This window comes from Equus caballus, chromosome 27, assembly GCF_041296265.1.
Source record: "Equus caballus isolate H_3958 breed thoroughbred chromosome 27, TB-T2T, whole genome shotgun sequence".
Taxonomy (NCBI): domain Eukaryota; kingdom Metazoa; phylum Chordata; class Mammalia; order Perissodactyla; family Equidae; genus Equus; species Equus caballus.
The window spans coordinates 15,433,464-15,450,334 of NC_091710.1; the positions used below are offsets into that span (position 1 = coordinate 15,433,464).

At 41.8% G+C, this 16,871-nt stretch overlaps 1 long non-coding RNA gene across 1 annotated transcript; it reads left to right on the top strand.

Moving 5' to 3' along the window:
* The first annotated feature begins 1,912 nt into the window (after positions 1–1,912).
* LOC138921117 (uncharacterized) lies at positions 1,913–15,094 on the top strand. The gene is made up of 2 exons (XR_011433401.1): positions 1,913–2,137; positions 14,281–15,094. It is a non-coding gene; the product is annotated as an uncharacterized lncRNA (long non-coding RNA).
* Positions 15,095–16,871: the final 1,777 nt, after the last annotated feature.

Here is a 16,871-nt window from a genome sequence, read left to right on the forward strand (position 1 = left end):
ATGGGGAGTCTGAACATTTCCCCACACCTGGAAGGAATGAAGTGTTGCTCACCTCTTCTCCCCTGCTGGAGTGATGTAACAGAAAGCCAGCTAAGACAAAAAGTTTAAATACTACCCAAAGTCTCATAATACAATCCCCAAAATGTTCAGCTTTCAATTGAAAATAATTCTTCATACTAAGAATCAGGAAAACAGTGAAGAAAGACAAACAATAGATGCCAACACAGACATGACAAAAATGTTAGAATTACCTATCTGACAATGATTAAAAGCAACTATTAGCAAAATAAATTAACACATATGAATAAACTTGAAATAAATGGAATAATTGAAAGTCTCAGCAAGGAGATGCAAAATATGTGAAGCAAAACTGATATCAGTGAAAGGAGAAGTAGATCCACAAATACACCTTATGACTTCAATAAAGCCTTCTTAACATCTGATAAAAAACTCAACAGAAAGTCAGCAAGAATATAAGGGAACTCAATGTGATGAACTGATAAGACCCAAGCAACATTCATAGACACTAAATCCAACAACATAGAAGACACATTAATTTAAAATGCACAAAAATATATAGACCGATATCCCTCACAATTATAGACATAAAATTCCCTAATATATTATCAAATTATATTTCGCAATATATAAAATGAATTGTATAGCATGTCCAATGGTGTATTACTGCAGGGATGCATGCCTAGCTCAATATGAAAAATCAATCAACATAATTAACCATATGAAAAGATTAAAGAAGAAAAATCACATGATCATATCAATCAATATATAAAACAATTTGACAAAATTTAACACATGATTAAAAAAAATCTCAGTATGTTAGGCATAAAGAACAGCCTCACCCTGATAAAATTGATCCACAAAAACCTACAGCTATCAGTATCCCTAAGAAGGAAATATTTAACACTTTCCTGCTATCACTGAGAACAAGGCAAGGAGGCCCATCCTCACTACTCTTATTTAATATCATACTGGAAGTTCCAGTGAGTGCAATGAGACAAGGAAAGAAAAGGCATACATATAGAAAAAGAAGAAATGCAACCATGCCTTTTTTGCAAAGGACATGACTGTTTCCATAGAAATTTCCACGGAATCTACAAATGAAAATATCTATCAGTAGTAAGTGGCTTCACCAAATTTGGAGGCCACAAAATTAGTATACAAAAATCATTTGTATTTCAGTATACTAGCAATGACAGCATTGGCAGAAATTTAAAGTATATAATCAGTTACTATTCTTCAAAGATGAAAAACTTAAGTGTAATTCTAAGAAATACACAAAAAATTTGTAGAAGTCTTGTACAGATCTTGGATTCTGAGAACTTTCAAATGCAGATGAAATTAATCAAAAAAAGTCGATCTAAAAATATGGAGAGATGCAGTACATTCGTGAGTCGCAAAATTTAGTATTGTAAAGAAGTCAATTTTCTTTTAAATTGATATATGTATTTAATATAATTCCCATCAAAATCTCAACAAGACATTTTGTAGATACAGAAAAAATTATGCCAAAATGTGTATGGAAAAGCTAAGGAGCACGCATAGCTAAAACACTTAAATAAGAGAATAAAGTGGGAGAAATAAGGCCACAAGCTTGTACAAGTCGAAGTTACAGCGTTCAGAGCTGAATGGTTTTGGTGAAGGATAGACGCAGATCAAGAGCACACGGTAGGCGTGGTTGGCGGCATTTTGGATGTCCATCACGCAGCCCTGCACAGCCCTCCTGCATTACTCACCGCGACCAGAGAGGGCGCTAAAGGAACTGGCCCTGAGGAGAGAAGTGGATTCCCCCGCCGGCCGGAAGTCCGCGGTGGGCGTGTCAGGGGCGTGGTCGGCGCTTGGAGGCGGGGCCGCAGCGGCCAGCCCCTCCCCCAGGGCCCTCAGAGCCGGCGGCGGCGGCGGCGGCCGTTGGGCGTCAGCGGACTTGGCAGCGGGGACGTTGGCGGCAGCGGCCCCTCAGAGCCTGGACCCCGGTGAGGGCGCCGACCCCGGTCGTGTGTGGCAGGCGACAGTCGCGGGGCTGAGCAGGGACCAGACTCCGCTCGCGCTCCTCGTCCTGAACGCGCTGACTGACTGGAAGGTGTGGCCGCCCCGCGTGCCCCCTGAGGAGGATGTGCAGGTTTGTCCTCAGGGACCGAGGGCTCCAGGTCCGGCCGAGGGGGCACAGGGCGGGGCTCAGGGCGTCCGAGTGGCTCCTGAGCCCGGAGTCAGTGGGTTTGGCTCATTTAACTTGAGGCTTTGGGAAGCACGAGGGTAAAATTGGGCGAGTTGTGCAGGATTTCAACTCTAAACAGCCTCGTCATTTAGGTCTTTTGGGTAATATTGAAATTTCAAAAACTGCAGAAAGTAGTTTGTCAACGGCTTTATCATCGATTGATGTGATAGCGATCACGGAAAATCACTGTTTTGCAGTTGCATTTCCTGTCGGTGTCATTTGGGGCAGTTTTGAGAGAAAACTACAAACCATAGATGTGGTGGTTGAGAGGGTGGAACTGAAGGGCCGATGTCACTGACGTGAGAAGCTGGAGCAGGCGGATCAAAGGTCAGAGAGCGGACCGGAGCGTCCCAGGGCCTGAGGGGGGGGCTGGGCGTTCATGTTCAATGGAAACAGGGTTTGTAGCTGATGGGGAGTGTTCTGGAAAAGGGTAGTGGTCATGGCTGCACAGCATTGCGGATGGACTTAATGCCGCTGCGTGCACACTTAAAGACGGTCGGAACGGTAAATTTTGGGTTATACATATTTTACCATAATGAAAACAGATGATTAGGAGTGGAGAGCCGTGCTTTTTGTGCCAGCTTGTCCTCAAAATGCTCCTTCCCGCTTTGCTGCGATCATTTGGGGCAGAGATCTCCTTTCTAGATCCATTATGCCTCCCAGGAAGTTTATCGTGGAGATTTAAAGTGTAATTTCTTTTAAGTCTTAATTAGTTTGCAAAGAAATTGGCTATCTGGGGTGAAAAGCCATAGGGAGTTAGGATTGGGGGAGAAAGGATTCCATCTTTCTTTCTTTCATATGGTAGTTCAAGTATTAGTTTTTGAGGCATCTCCATCCTGTTTTCCAAAGTGGCTACAACAGTTAACATCCCACCAGCAGTATATGAGGTTCTCCTTTCTCCACGTCCTAAAACACACTTGCTATTTCTTGTCTGTTTGAATAGCCATTCTGCTTGGGTGTGAGGGGGTATCTCACTGTAGCTTTGATTTGCATTTCCCTAATCTTTTCAAGTGCCTGTTGTTCATCTGTATATCTTCTTTGGAAAAATGTCTGTTCAGATCCTCTGCCCATTATTTAATTGGGTTTTACTGTTGATGTTGAGTTGTATGAATTCTTTATGTATTTTGGATACTAATCCAAATATTAATGCAAACATCTTCTCCTAAGTTAGTTTGTCTTTGCATTTTGTTGATGGTTTCCTTTGCTATGCAGAAGCTTTTTAGTTTGATGTAGTCCCATGTGTTTATTTTTCCTTTTGTTACTCTTGCCTAAGGGTGCATGATATTCAAAAAGATACTAAAGCTGACATTTAAGAGTATATTGCTTGTGTTTTCTTCTAGGACTTTTATGATTTCAGATCTTACATTCAAGTCTTTAATCCATTTTGAGTTAATTTTTGTGTATGGTGTAAGATAATGGTCTACTTTCATTCTTTTCCATGTGACTGTCCAATTTTCACAGCACCATTTTTTGAAGACTTTCCTTTCTCTCTTGTACGTTCTTGGTTCCTTTGTCGAAAATTAGCTGCCCATGGATGCGTGGTTTATTTCTGGGCTCTCAATTCTGTTCCATTGATCTGAGTGTCTGTTTTTCTGCCACTACCATGCTGTTTTGATTACTGTAGCTTTGTAGTCTATTTTGAATTCAGGAAGTGTGATACCTCCAGCTTTGTTCTTTTCTCTCAGGATTCCTTTGGCTATTCAGAGTTTTGTGTTGTTCCGTATAAATTTTAGGATTCATCATTGTATTTCCATGAAAAATGTTGTTGAGATTCTCATTCACAGTGCATTGATTCTGCAGATTGCTTTACGTAATAAAGACATTTGAACTATGTTTATTCTTCCAGTACATGTACGTGGAATAGCTTTCCATTTCTTTATGTCTTCTTCAATTTCTTTCAATAGTGTCATATTTTTCAGTGTATGGGTCTTTGACCTCCTTGGTTAAATTTATTCGTAGGTATTTTATTCACTTTTTTGAGACTGTAAATGGATTTTTATTTTCGATTTCTCTCTCTGCTAGTTCCTTGTTAGTGTATAGAAATATAACTGATTTTCATATGTTGATTTTGTACCCTGAAACTTTACTGTATTCATTAATTATTTCTAGTAGTTTTTGGTTAATTCTTTAGGGTTTTCTACATAGAAAATCATGCCATCCAAAAATAGTGACAGTTTAACTTCTTCCTTTCCAATTCAGATCCTTTTTATTTCTTTTTATTGCCTAAATTATGTGGCTAGGACTTCTAATACTATGTGGAATATAATGGTGAGAGTGTACATCCTTGTCTCATTCCTGTCTTTAGAGGAATAGCTTTCACTTTTTCACCATTGAGTGTGATGTTGGCTGAGGGTTTGTGGTATATGGCCTTTTTTACATTCAGGTACTTTCCTTCTATTCCTACTTTATTGAGAGTCATTATCATAATTGGATATTGGATCTTGACAAGTGCTTTCTCTGCATCTATTGAGATGTTCATGAGTTTTTTATTCTTCATTTTGTTAGTGTGGTGTCTCACATTGATTGTTTTGTGGATGATGTTGAACCATCCCTGCATCCCTGGAATAAATCCCAATTCATCATGGTGTACGATTCTTTTAATGTATTGTTGTATTTGATTTGCTAATATTTTGTTAGGGATTTTTGCGTCTGTGTTCATCAGCAATATCAGTCTGTAACTTTCCTTTTTCGCATTGTCCTTATCTGGCTTTAGTTTTAGAGTAATGTTGGCCTCATAAACTGAGTTAGGGATTGTCCCATCCTCTTCAACTTTTTGGAAGAATTTCATAAGGATAAATATTAAGTCTTTGAAAGTTTGGTAGAATTCACCAGAGAAGCCATTTGGTCCTGGACTTTTGTTTTCTGGGAGGTGTGTATTACTGTTTTAGCTTTCTTACTAGTGACTGATCTATTCAGGCTCTTTATTTCTTCTTGATTCAGCTGCAGGAGGTTATATGATTCTAAGAATTTATCTTATTCTTCTGGGTTATTCAATATATTGGCATATGGCTTTTCTTAGTATTTTCAAATAATCTTTTCTATTTCTGTAGTATCTGTTGTAATTTCTCTTCTTTCGTTTCTCATTTTATTTGAACATTCTTTTTTTATTTGTGAGTCTTGCTAAGGGTTTGTCAATTTTGTTTTTCTTTTTGAAGAAGAAGCTCTTATTTTCGTGGATCCTTTCTTTTCTTTTTTTAGTCTATATTTCATTTATGTCTGATCTGATTTTTATTATTCCCTTCCTTCTGCTGACTTTGGGCTTATTTGTCTTTTTTCTCCTACTTCTTTTAGGTAGAGTTAGATTATTTATTTGAGATTTTTCCTGTTTTTTCTCCATACTGCTTTTACTGCATCCTGTAAGTTTTCGTATGTTGTGTTTTCAGTTTCATTTGTCTCCGGGTGTTTTTTTGATTTCTCCTTTGATTTCTTCATTGATCCAATAGTTGTTCAGTAGCATGTAGTTTAGTCTCCATGTATTTGTGAGTTTTCTAGTTTTCTTCTCCTAGTTGATTTCTAATTTCACACCACTGTGGTCAGAAAAGATGCTTGATATGATTTCAGTCTTCTTAAATTTATTGATGCTTATTTTGTTTTCCAACATATGGTCTATCTTTGAGAATGTTCCATGTGCACTTGAGAAGAATGTTTAGAATATCTATGCTGGTACTTTACAGTAGAATATTATATATATAGAGAGAGAAAGTCCATCTGGTCTAGTGTTTGCTTTAATGCCAATGTTTCCTTGTTGACTTTCTGTCTGGATGATCTATCCATTATTGTAAGTAGGGTGTTAAAGTTCCCTACTATTATTCTGTTGCTGTCAATTTCTCTCTTTACTTCTGTTAATAGTTCCTTTATATCGTTTGGTGCTCCTATGTTTGATGCATACATATGAATATGTCATGTCTTCTGGGTGGAATGTCCCTTTTATCATTATAGAATGCTCACCTTTGTCTCTTGCTATCTTTTTTGGCTTGAAGTCTATTTCGTCTAATATAAGTGTGGTGACACCTACTGTCTTTCAGTTGCTATTTGCTTGGAGTATTCTCTTCCATCCATTCATTCTGAGCCTTTGTGTGTCTTTAGACCTGACTTAGCTCTCTTGGAGGCAGCATATTATTGGGTCTTGTCTTTTAATCTATCCAGCCACTCTGTGTCTTTTGATTGATGAATTCAATCTATTCCCATTTAGAGTGATTATTGATATGCGAGGGTTTATCTATTGTTATCTGGTTGTTCTATGTTTCCTTGTTTCTTTTTCCTTGTAATTCTGTCTGCAGTTTCAGTCTGCTGGGTTTTTGTGATGTTTTTCTCATTTTCCTTTTTATTTATGATTTATGACTCTGCTCTGATTTTCCAGTTTTGTGGTTAACATAAGGTTTGTATAAAAGATCTCCTAGATGAGAGGTCCTTTTTCTCCTGATAGCACTTTATCTCCATTAGCCTATGAAGATACTATCCTTTTCTTCATCCTGTTCTATGTTTTTATTGTCACAAATTATCCTTTATGTGTGGTGAGTTTGTTATATTAAAGTGGTTATAGTTATTTTTGATGTGTTTTTTTCCCATTTAGCCTTTATGGTATAACTGTTTACTTAGTATGATATAGAGTTGCAATTTTCTGATTCTGTCTGTGTCTTTATCACCAAGCTGAAATCTTGTCAACCTTTTCCTTTTAGTTTCAGGTACGATGCTCCTTTGAACTTTTCTTGTAAGGGAGGTCTACTGGTGATAAACTCTCTCAGATTTGTTTGTGAAAGCCTTTGTTTCTCCTTCATATCTGAAGGAGAACTTTGCTGGATAGAGTATTTTTGGCTGATAGTGTTTGTCTTTCAATATTTTGAATATATCATTCCACTCTCTCCTAGCCTGTAGAGTTTCTGCTGAAGAATTTGTTGATAGCTTCATGGGGGTTCCCTTTGTAAATTATTTTCATCTCTCTGGCCACCCTCAATATTCTTTCTCATCATTGACTTTTGACAGTTTTAATGTTACATGCCTTGGAGAGGTCTTTTTGCATTGAGATAATTAGGAGTTCTATTTCTTTCATGTACTGGTATATCCAGTTCTTTCCTCAGGATTGGGAAATTCTCAGCTATTGTTTCTTTGACTAAGCTCTCTGCTCCTTTCTCATTCTCTTCTCCTTCTGGGATACCTGTTATCCTTATGTTGCTTTTCCTAATTGACTCATATATTCCTCATAGAATTTCTTTATTTTTTAAAAAATGTTAGTTCTCTCTCCTCTTCTACCTGAATCATTTCTACGTCTCTATCTTTGAGTTTGCTACTTCTCTCTTTGATATGGGCTGCTGTATTTCCAGTGCTTTCTACTTTATTTTTCATCTCATTTATCGTGTTCTTCTCCTGAATTTCTGTTTGTTTGTTTCTTGAAAGTTTCAGTCTCTTTGATGATGTACTCCTTCTCTTCATTAATTTTATTTCTGAGCTCATTGAATTGTCTGAGTTTTCTTGTAGCTCATTGAGTGTCTTCATGACAGCTATTTGAGTTCCCTGTCAGTCAGATGGCAGTCTTCCATGACTTCCAGTTTGATTTCTAGAGACTTCTCATTTCCTTTTTGTTCTGCCTTGTTACTGTAGTTCTTCATGGTGCTTGATGAGTTGATCCTCTGCCAGTGCATTTGTGGCAGTAAACACCTTTCTTATTTGGGTAAGACTTTGGGTACTTTGATTCTAGGCTGCTTCTGCATGTTTTTGAGAGCCTGCACACTTCACCATCCACTGCCACTGCAGAGGCATTGTCAGTACCGTCCCTGTGCTGCTTGTGATTCCAAGGTTGTTGGTGCCTTCATGTTTATGATGTTCCTGCATTCTCAGGTGTCACCATCAGGGTGACCAGCCTGCAAACACTTCCTCTGCATTTGGAGTCTCCTGAGTGTCATATTTTCCCACTGGCTCTCCATGGGCTTGGGTGAGGCTGCCCTGTGCTTCACTTGTGCTGCTGCTCCCAGGTTTTATGGCAGCATTGCTGCCAGGAGCAGTAGGTTCACAGGTGTCACTGTCACTGCTGGGTGACCAGGGTCTTGTAGACATTCCCTGCTACTGGTAGAGTGTGTGTCAGGAGTGCAACCACTGGGGGCTGGGTCATGGGTTCTGCTGAGGCTCCTGAAGCCTCAGGTCTCAGGTGCCATTTGCCACTGCTGGAGAAAGGGCAAGGGCTAAGACATGAGTACCGTTGCTGCTCCTGCAGCATTTGGATGAGTTTGACTATTTTAGAAATCTCGTATAACTGGAACCGTGCCGTATTACAGTATTTGTCCTTCTGTGTCTGGCATATTTCACTTAGCATAATGCCCCTTGAGGTTCATTCATGTTGTAGCATATGGCAGGATTTCCTTTTTGTTTTTTTGGTTCCTCACTGAATTATATTCCATTGCATGTATATATTATTTTTTCCTTAGTGTTTCATTTGTCAGAGGACATTTACGTTGTTTCTACCTCATGAATATTGTGCGTAATGCTGCAATGAACACAGGAGTGAAATTTTCTCTTTGTGATCCTGATTTCAATTTTTTAGATAAGTACCCAGATGTGGGAGAGCGGCATCATATAGTAGTTGTACTTTTGGTTTTTGAGGAAACCCTGGACTATTTTCCACAGTGGCTGCATCACTTTACATCAAACATTTACCCATTTTTCAATCAGGTTATTTGACTTTTTCTGTTATGTCATAGGTGTTCTTTTATGTATTTTTTATAATAACCTCATATCAGATATATAGCTTACAAATATTCTTTTCCCATTCTTTAAGTTGTCTTTTCACTTGCTGTTTCCTTTGCTGTGTATATTTTCAGATAATTGTGACCTCCCTTTTCTAATTTTTGTTTTTGTGTCCTGTGATTTGATGTCATGCCCAAGAAATCATTGCCAACACCAATGTCATTATCCTTTTATTCTGTTTTCTTCTAACACTTTTACAGTCTCCACTATTATGTTTAATTCTAATCCACTTGGAAATCATTTCTGTGTATGGTGTTAGATCAGACTCCTCAGTTTTATTCTTTTGAATATGCATATTCAGTTTTCTGCAAACCTTTTTTGGAGAGCTATCGTTTCTCCATTGTGTATTCTTGGCAACCTTGTTGAAGATCAGTTGACCATCTATGCGTGACTTTATTTCTGGGCTCTCTATTCTGTTTCATTTGTATAGATGTCTGTCTTTCTTCCAGTGTAATACTTCATTGACTATTGTAGCTTTGCAATATGTTTTGAAATCAGGAATTATGAGACCTCCAGCTTTGTTCTTTCTCAACATTGTTTTTTTCTGTTTGAGGTATTTCGTGGTTCCATGTAAAGTTTAGGGTCAAATATTTTTCTTTCTGTATCAGATAGCATTTGGATTTTGAAAGTAATAGCACTGAGTCTATATAACACCTTAGGTAGTATAGATGTTTTACCAATACTAATTTTTCCAATGGACATTGGATATCTTTCTGTTGATTTGTGTCTTTTTCAATTTATTTCATCAATGTTCTTTAGTTGTCACTGTGCAGATGTTTCAGTTCCTTGGTTAAATTTATTTCTAAGCGTTTTATTCATTTTGATGTCATTGTAAATGGGATTGTTTTCCAAATTTCTTTTGCAGGTAGTGTGTTGTTAGTGTGTGGAAGCACAACTGACTTTTGTATTTTGTTTTTGTATTCTGAAAATGTTCTAAATTTCTTTATTCTAACAGGTTTTGGTGGAGTCTTTAGAGTTGTCTATATCTAATATCCTATCATCTGCAGAGACAGTTTTAACTGTTCCTTTCTGATTTGGATGTCTTTTATTTCTTCTTCTTGCCTCATTGCTCTAGCCAGGACTTCCAGTGGTATAGTCAGTAGAAGTGGTGAGAGTGGGCATCCTTGTGTTCTTTCTGATCTTAGAGGAAAAACTTTCTGCTTTTCATCATCGGGTACAATGTTAGCTGTGATTCTGCCATATATGACCTTTATTATCTTGAGGTAGGGCCCTTCTATTTTGAGTTGGTTGAATTTTTTGGTCTTGTTTTTATCATGAAAGAGTGTTGAAACTTGTTGAATGCTTCTTATACATCAATTGAGAGGATCATGTGTTTTTTGTCCTTCATACTGTTAATGTACTATATTACACTGATTGATTTTCTTATGTTAAACCATCCTTGCATTCTAGCAAATATCTTACTTGTTCATAATGTATAAATTTTTTAAGGTACAGTTGAATTTGGTTTGCTGGTATGTTTTTTTGGGGGAGGTTGGACTTTTATGTAAATATTTATTAAGGATATTTTTGTGCTGTTTTGTTTATTGGTTTGTGTTTTCTTTATCTATATCTTATTTCATTGAAGATGGTATTTAAGGTGCTGGCTTTGGCCATTTTGGTGAGTTACTCGGTTTTCCTGCGTTTATTTCATGTGTACATGTTATTGTACTTTTATTTTTCTCCTGTTATCCTGTCTCATGTCAACGTAATTCTTAGACTAACCAGAAGGACGTAGAGGGTAGAGGAATTGTCATCCTCCCCTACAGTGGGAACCCTGCCTGTCACTCTTCCCCAGGAAATACAGCACCTGATTCTTGGCTCCAGCTCCTCTGTGTGTTGAATTCAGTTATTTTGGGCTGGGTGTGTTCTCACTGTTTATATTCTCTGGAGGAGAGTGTTCAAGATTGGAATTAGGAAATTGTACATTTTTCTAAATGGATACACAATTTAACACAACCAATTTGAATGAAGTTTCAAAAATATAAACTAAGGAATAAAAGAAAATTATAAGACGCATTTATAACTCTGCATAATGTATTGGAGAAGGGGACATGAAAAGTAGTGTCAAATATTCTGAGAAGAGTTAGACAGCCCATTTGTTGTCACCACTTCACAGAATCCTTGTGAACATACTTCTAGAGCAGCAGTGCTGGTTTCCCATCTTGGAGGACACTTGGTATAAAGCTAAGAACTGTTCACCTGCCATCAAATCTGACCTCAGCACTGACAGAGTGACAAAATGGAGGACAAGGTGTCCATCAGCGCAGAACCACTGAGATGGGTCATCATAGGATTTTCAGAGTGAACGTATGCCCCACACTGTGGCGCCCACCTGGTGTTCTCTATATAAGTGTGTTTTTATATCTTGTAGTGCATCATTGAAGAGTAAATAGTTTGTTTGAAAAATTGAATAGAGTGTCACAATAATTGTTCTCTGTTTCTGGAAACGAGCTATATGTAGGAAATAGACCTGCACCTCAACTATAGTGGAGAGTGAAAATTTCAGAGTGAGAGGCCTAAAAGCTGACGTGATGGAAATAAATACAGTACATTTTTTTTTATTTGAAATACCAACCCACCCATTTCTACCATTTCTGAGATGTCACCTGACATTTCTAGGACAAAGAACATAAAATTTGTTCCTATTTAAATGAAAAGTAGCAAATGGTATACATTTTCAGTATTAATATGAATAATTGCTGGGGCTGGCCCTGTGGCACAGCATTTAAGTTCGTGCACTCCGCTTCCGTGTCCCAGGGTTTGCTGTTTCGGATCCCAGGCACAGACCTACGCATCACTTGTCAAGCTGTGCTATGGCAGGCCTTCTACATATAAAATAGAGGAAGATGGGCACGGATGTTAGCTCAGGGCCAATCTTCCTCTGCAAAAAGAGGAGGATTGGCGGCAGATGTTAGCTCAGGGATAATCTTCCTCAAAAAAAAAAAGATGAATAATTTCTGAGGCTCTAATATATAGCATGGTGACTATAGTTAATAATACATTGTTGAAAACTTTAAACTTGTTAAGAGAGTAGATCTTAAGTATTCTCACCAAATACAAAAAGGTGATGGATGTGTTAATTAACTTATTGTGGTAATCATTTGAAAATGTGTGTGTATATGTGTATTAAATCACATTTCACACCTTAAATATAATACAATATTTACTTGTTAATTATACCTCCACACATTTGGAAATAGAATCATTGGAAATTCCATTTGAAAAGCCATATTTATCTGAGTTATCAAATTATGTAAATTCTTCTCTAGTCATCTCTATATATTACCTACTTTTTCTCTCTATGCAACGGAGACTATGTATTTAGTGAACTTCCTATCTCTATGAATTCACTGAGAAATTTGTGTTCATTGTCACTGTGAAAGGCTAAATTATTCACTGAGAAATTAGTAAAGAAATATCACAATATTTTCACTAGTACAGTTCTGTTAGAGTGAACAGGTTGGGTAAAAAATTACATAATTATTTTGTAAATGGAGTATTTTAGTTACAAAAAAGAGTAAGATTAAAGCTGTGTTCTAGTTAATAAATTGATGCTCAATCACACACGTTTATTATTTTTTCACGAAAACTATACATAGGAAGAGAAGTGATGATACACAAAATACACAGAACAGGTAAAAATTTTAGGAAAAAAGTGAGAGAGTAGCCAAGTTTAAAGCAAAGTTGGTCTCTTTCATGGTATGAAATTCTTTAGTACGAATGCCCATCATGGCTGATTCATGACACATTTCTACCTATATTTGTGTGTGTGTGTGTGTGCGTGTGTGTAAGGGAGAGAGAAAGAAATAAAAGGAAAAGAGTAGGCAAAATACACCTTTCTGAATGTTTCCTTAAGAAGGTGCCTGGTGGGGATAAATAGAGGCAGCTGTGCAGGTCCCCCGGACCTCTAGCATGACCCCTGCTCAAAATAGCCCATCACCTCAGCTCCATCCACTCTAATGTGTGCTCATTGTCATCTTCTGATGTGAGGGTCCCTGTGGGCCAGAGGATGGTGTGAAACTTCCCTTCTGTCACTCAGCCATGGCTCAGTCACTCAAAGTCTGCTTTCCTTGTCTCCTGGGGTCTCAACCCTTAAGCCCCCTTCACTCCTCAGTCTCTCCCTCCTACAAGGGTCTCAGTTTCACCCTGGGGACGCTGCCCTCTTCGTGGAGCCCCATCCCCTTAGGTCCCAGGGCTGCAGCCCCAGCGTCATCCTGGACAGCTGTGCTGAGAGGTGGGTCCCAGAGCAGCCGACCTCTGTCTTTCTGAGGATGAAGAACAGCCTCTTCTCAATACCTCCCTGCCTTGCTCCTGTTGATGGACCCCCATCTCCACCAGGGGGGACATGAGAAGCATGAAGGGGGAGGGTCCAGGGGCCTGCACCTGCCTCAGTGGAAAGTGGGGTCAGAGAGAGGGGGAGTGCCTCCACTTTCCCAAACAGTGAGACGTAGCTGGTCTCAGGGCCTTTGTCCTTCTGCTGTGAGAAAGCAGCACAAATTGTCCCTCTGGGGCCAGTTCTCAGGGCCCTGCGCTCCACTGTGTAACAACTGAAGGAGCATCAGTGAGCCCACCATGTGAGGAGGCCTCTCTATGAAACTGAGGGGTCAGTGTGGGGAGGAGGTTGCAGCCCAGTGAAGGCCTGGGTGAGGGTCCCCCCCTTTGTGAGGAGGGGACTGTGGAGAAGGCAATGCTTAGGGAGGCCCTGCCCTCCTGCAGTTGGGATGCTGACAGTGTATTCTGACATGGTGCAAAGTGCACCAGGGCCAGCAGGGGGCGCGGTGGGCGTGTGTCTGAACCACATGTGATGAGAGAGAGCTGTGACCCAAGCACCTGGCTGCTTAGCTGGTGCCCTCTGCTCAGTGACCCCTGGGCCCCAGCAGATCCTTCCTCCCAAGGTCCCAGAAGAGCCCATATCATAAGTTACCAGTTCCATGTCATCCAATGATAAACTCCAAGGCAAAGGGGATTGAATCTTGGTTCACAGACAGGCTGGGAGAGGTGAGGGGAGGAGAAGGGGAAACAATTTGGATGAAGGGCTCTTGCTCCCATCAGAGTGAGGGAAGGGATGAGGGATAGATAATTGGGCAGCCCTGTGTCATCTGGGGGAGGGAGAGAGAGCTCTGGGGCATCTCTGTCATGGTCCAGACCCCTCTCCTCACCCTCCTCACTCACTCACAGGTGACTGGACTCTGGGGTCAGGTCGGGTCCCTAGGAGGATACAGGGACGTTTCCTTCCCCTTGGTGTCCAGCCTGGGGTGTGGGAAGGGCCCTGACTCTCCACCTCTGTGACTCTGTGTCCCTCATTTCAGGGTCCTGGGCACGGTCTTTGCTGACCCAGCCATCCTCGGTGTCAGGGACCCTGGACCAGGAGGTCACCATCTCCTGCTCCGGGAACAGCAACATTGGATCCCATAGTGTGTGTTGGTTCCAGCTGTCAGTGGTGCTGCACCAAAACTCTGACTCTTGGAAGTACCAGGCCCTGAGAGATTCCAGATGATTCTCTGTCTCCAAGTCAGGCAACGTGGTCTCTTTGACCATCTGTGGGCTCCAGCCTGAGGACGAGGTGATTGTTACTGTCACACATATGACAGAGACCTCAGTGTACTCAGTGCTGTGTGCCCACGAGGAAGTGAGACATAAACCACCCCCCTGGGGCCCCTGATCACACCTTCACTCCTCTGTGATTGACGTCACCTCTGTCACCAGCATCTGAGGGTCTGAGCCCCCTACATGGGTCTGTCGATCTGAGCATGTCCGTTCCTCTGATCCCCTGTAGACTGAGCCAATCCCATCGATGCACCCTCTGCCTGCTCATGTCCACACAGGCAGGAGCTCCTTTTCCAGGGCACCCGGTCTCTCCAGAGAGACAGTGATGGGGACAGAGGGAGGCTGACTCCAGTCATGTCAGAAACAAGAAGGACCTAGAGACTGCGCTGGAGCCGACACGGATCTCACATGATCCCAAGCTCCTGGTGATGACAGTGTTAGGAAAATAAGTGTATTAAATTGTTGGGGTCTAATTCTCATGAAAAACTGAAAGAGAAAATATTCTCCATTTTTGGACTTATAATCGATGATCTAATAAAATTCTGTGCATACTCTGCTGATGCAGCTGAAAGGCAAGCTGCTGTGGCCTCTTTGTAGTGACGGGGACATCCCTCAACCCACACCCCCGGTGTCTAGAATCCCAGCTGCCCAGGTCCCTCTCTGACACCAGGAGCAGCTTCATGAAGAGCATCGGGACAACAGTCCTCCTCTAACCGGAGGGCCCAGGTGTGTCAGAGAGGCCAGGTGGGGTGGGGTCTGAGGGCATGTGGGACAGTGTGGGACAATCCTGAGATGGCCCCTCCCAGCTGGGAAGCCACCCAGGGCTCCAGGGGTTCAGCCATCAGTGTGCTCACTGGGCTGTGCTGACCTCCAGGACCCAGGGTCATCAAGAGCCAGGGCCTCCACCCCCTGGGGCAGCTCATCCCTCCTCTACCTCCATCTCCCTGTGAGGACCAGGGCAGGGAGGCCAGGGGCAGACAGAGAGCAAGGGCTGATTTGACTGTATCCACTCCACCCCCGATGAAAGTTTCAGGAGATCCAGAGAGACTTAGGGCAGCTCCGTCTCCACAGCACAGCTCTAGGGCTCAGAGTCTGGGTCTCTCCCGTGCCCTGGGCTCCTCTCCTCCTCACCTCCTCACTCCCCACACAGGTGAGAGTGACTTACCCTCGGGATGGTGATCCACCCCTAGCTCTGCCCCATGCCCCCACCCTCCTTCACAGTGAGCTGGGATCCTGCCCTCACACTCATCTCTGTGCCCTACAGTGTCTGTGGCCCAGGCAGGGCTGACTCAGCCGCCCTCAGTGACCAAGTCCCCAGGACAGATGGCCACACTCACCTGCACTGGAAAGAGCAAAAATGTCGGCCATGAGGGGGCAGCGTGGCTGCAGCAGCAACCCCAAGGCCATGTCCCCACACTCCTGACCAGCAGGAATAACATCTGGGCCTCTGGGGTCTCCGAGAGATTCTCTGGCTCCAGGTGAGGCAGTGTGGCCCCCTGAGCATCTCTGGGCTCCAGCCTGGAACGAGGCTGATTATTACTGCTCCATGTGGGACAGCAGCCTCAGTGTGCACGCGGGGCCCCAGGCAAGTGGGGAAGGAGACACAAACCCTGAGCTCCGCAGGCTCACCCAGTGCATGGGGACCTCCCAGAGCAGCATTCACTGACAAGGAAAGGACAGGGACTGGGTTCCAGCTGACAATTGTGTGGCCTATTCAGGAGTATTAAAAATAATACAATAAGTGAAAATTTCTTCATTTGCATGATTAACAAATGTATAGGCAACATCATTGTGAATGCATTTGTGGCTATATGAAGATGCACGTTCATACACCTTAAAAATGTGTAATAAAGGATTTCAAGGTTTAAGTAAGAGAATATTAATTTTTCGAGATTTTTCTTTTCTATTCCATTTGGAGGTGCTGGGTTCACCTGCTTAGAGGGTCCATCTCTCCGACCTCAAGTGGCCATCCACCAGCATCACCAGCAACCAGCCTACCCTCTTTTCCTGACCTCGGTACATGACCTGACCTCTGATTTGAAGGCTCTTCCAGTCTTTCCCAGGGTGATCACTTGACTCATCCCACAGATCCCAGCTTACATATCACAGCTTCGTCCAGGCTCCTTTGTCCCAATATCCCAGGGCACACCCCACATGCACAATGTGCCATCTGCACACCCCACATGCACACAGAGCCATATGCACAACCCACAAGAAAACACAGAGCCATGTGCACAACCCACATGCACACAGGGCCGTGTCAGCATAGGTGTGTTCCTGTTGCACCCTTTCACTGTTCTCTCACACACCGAGGTCAGTGTCTGCCACAGCAGGCAAGGTTGGAGCTCTAGGG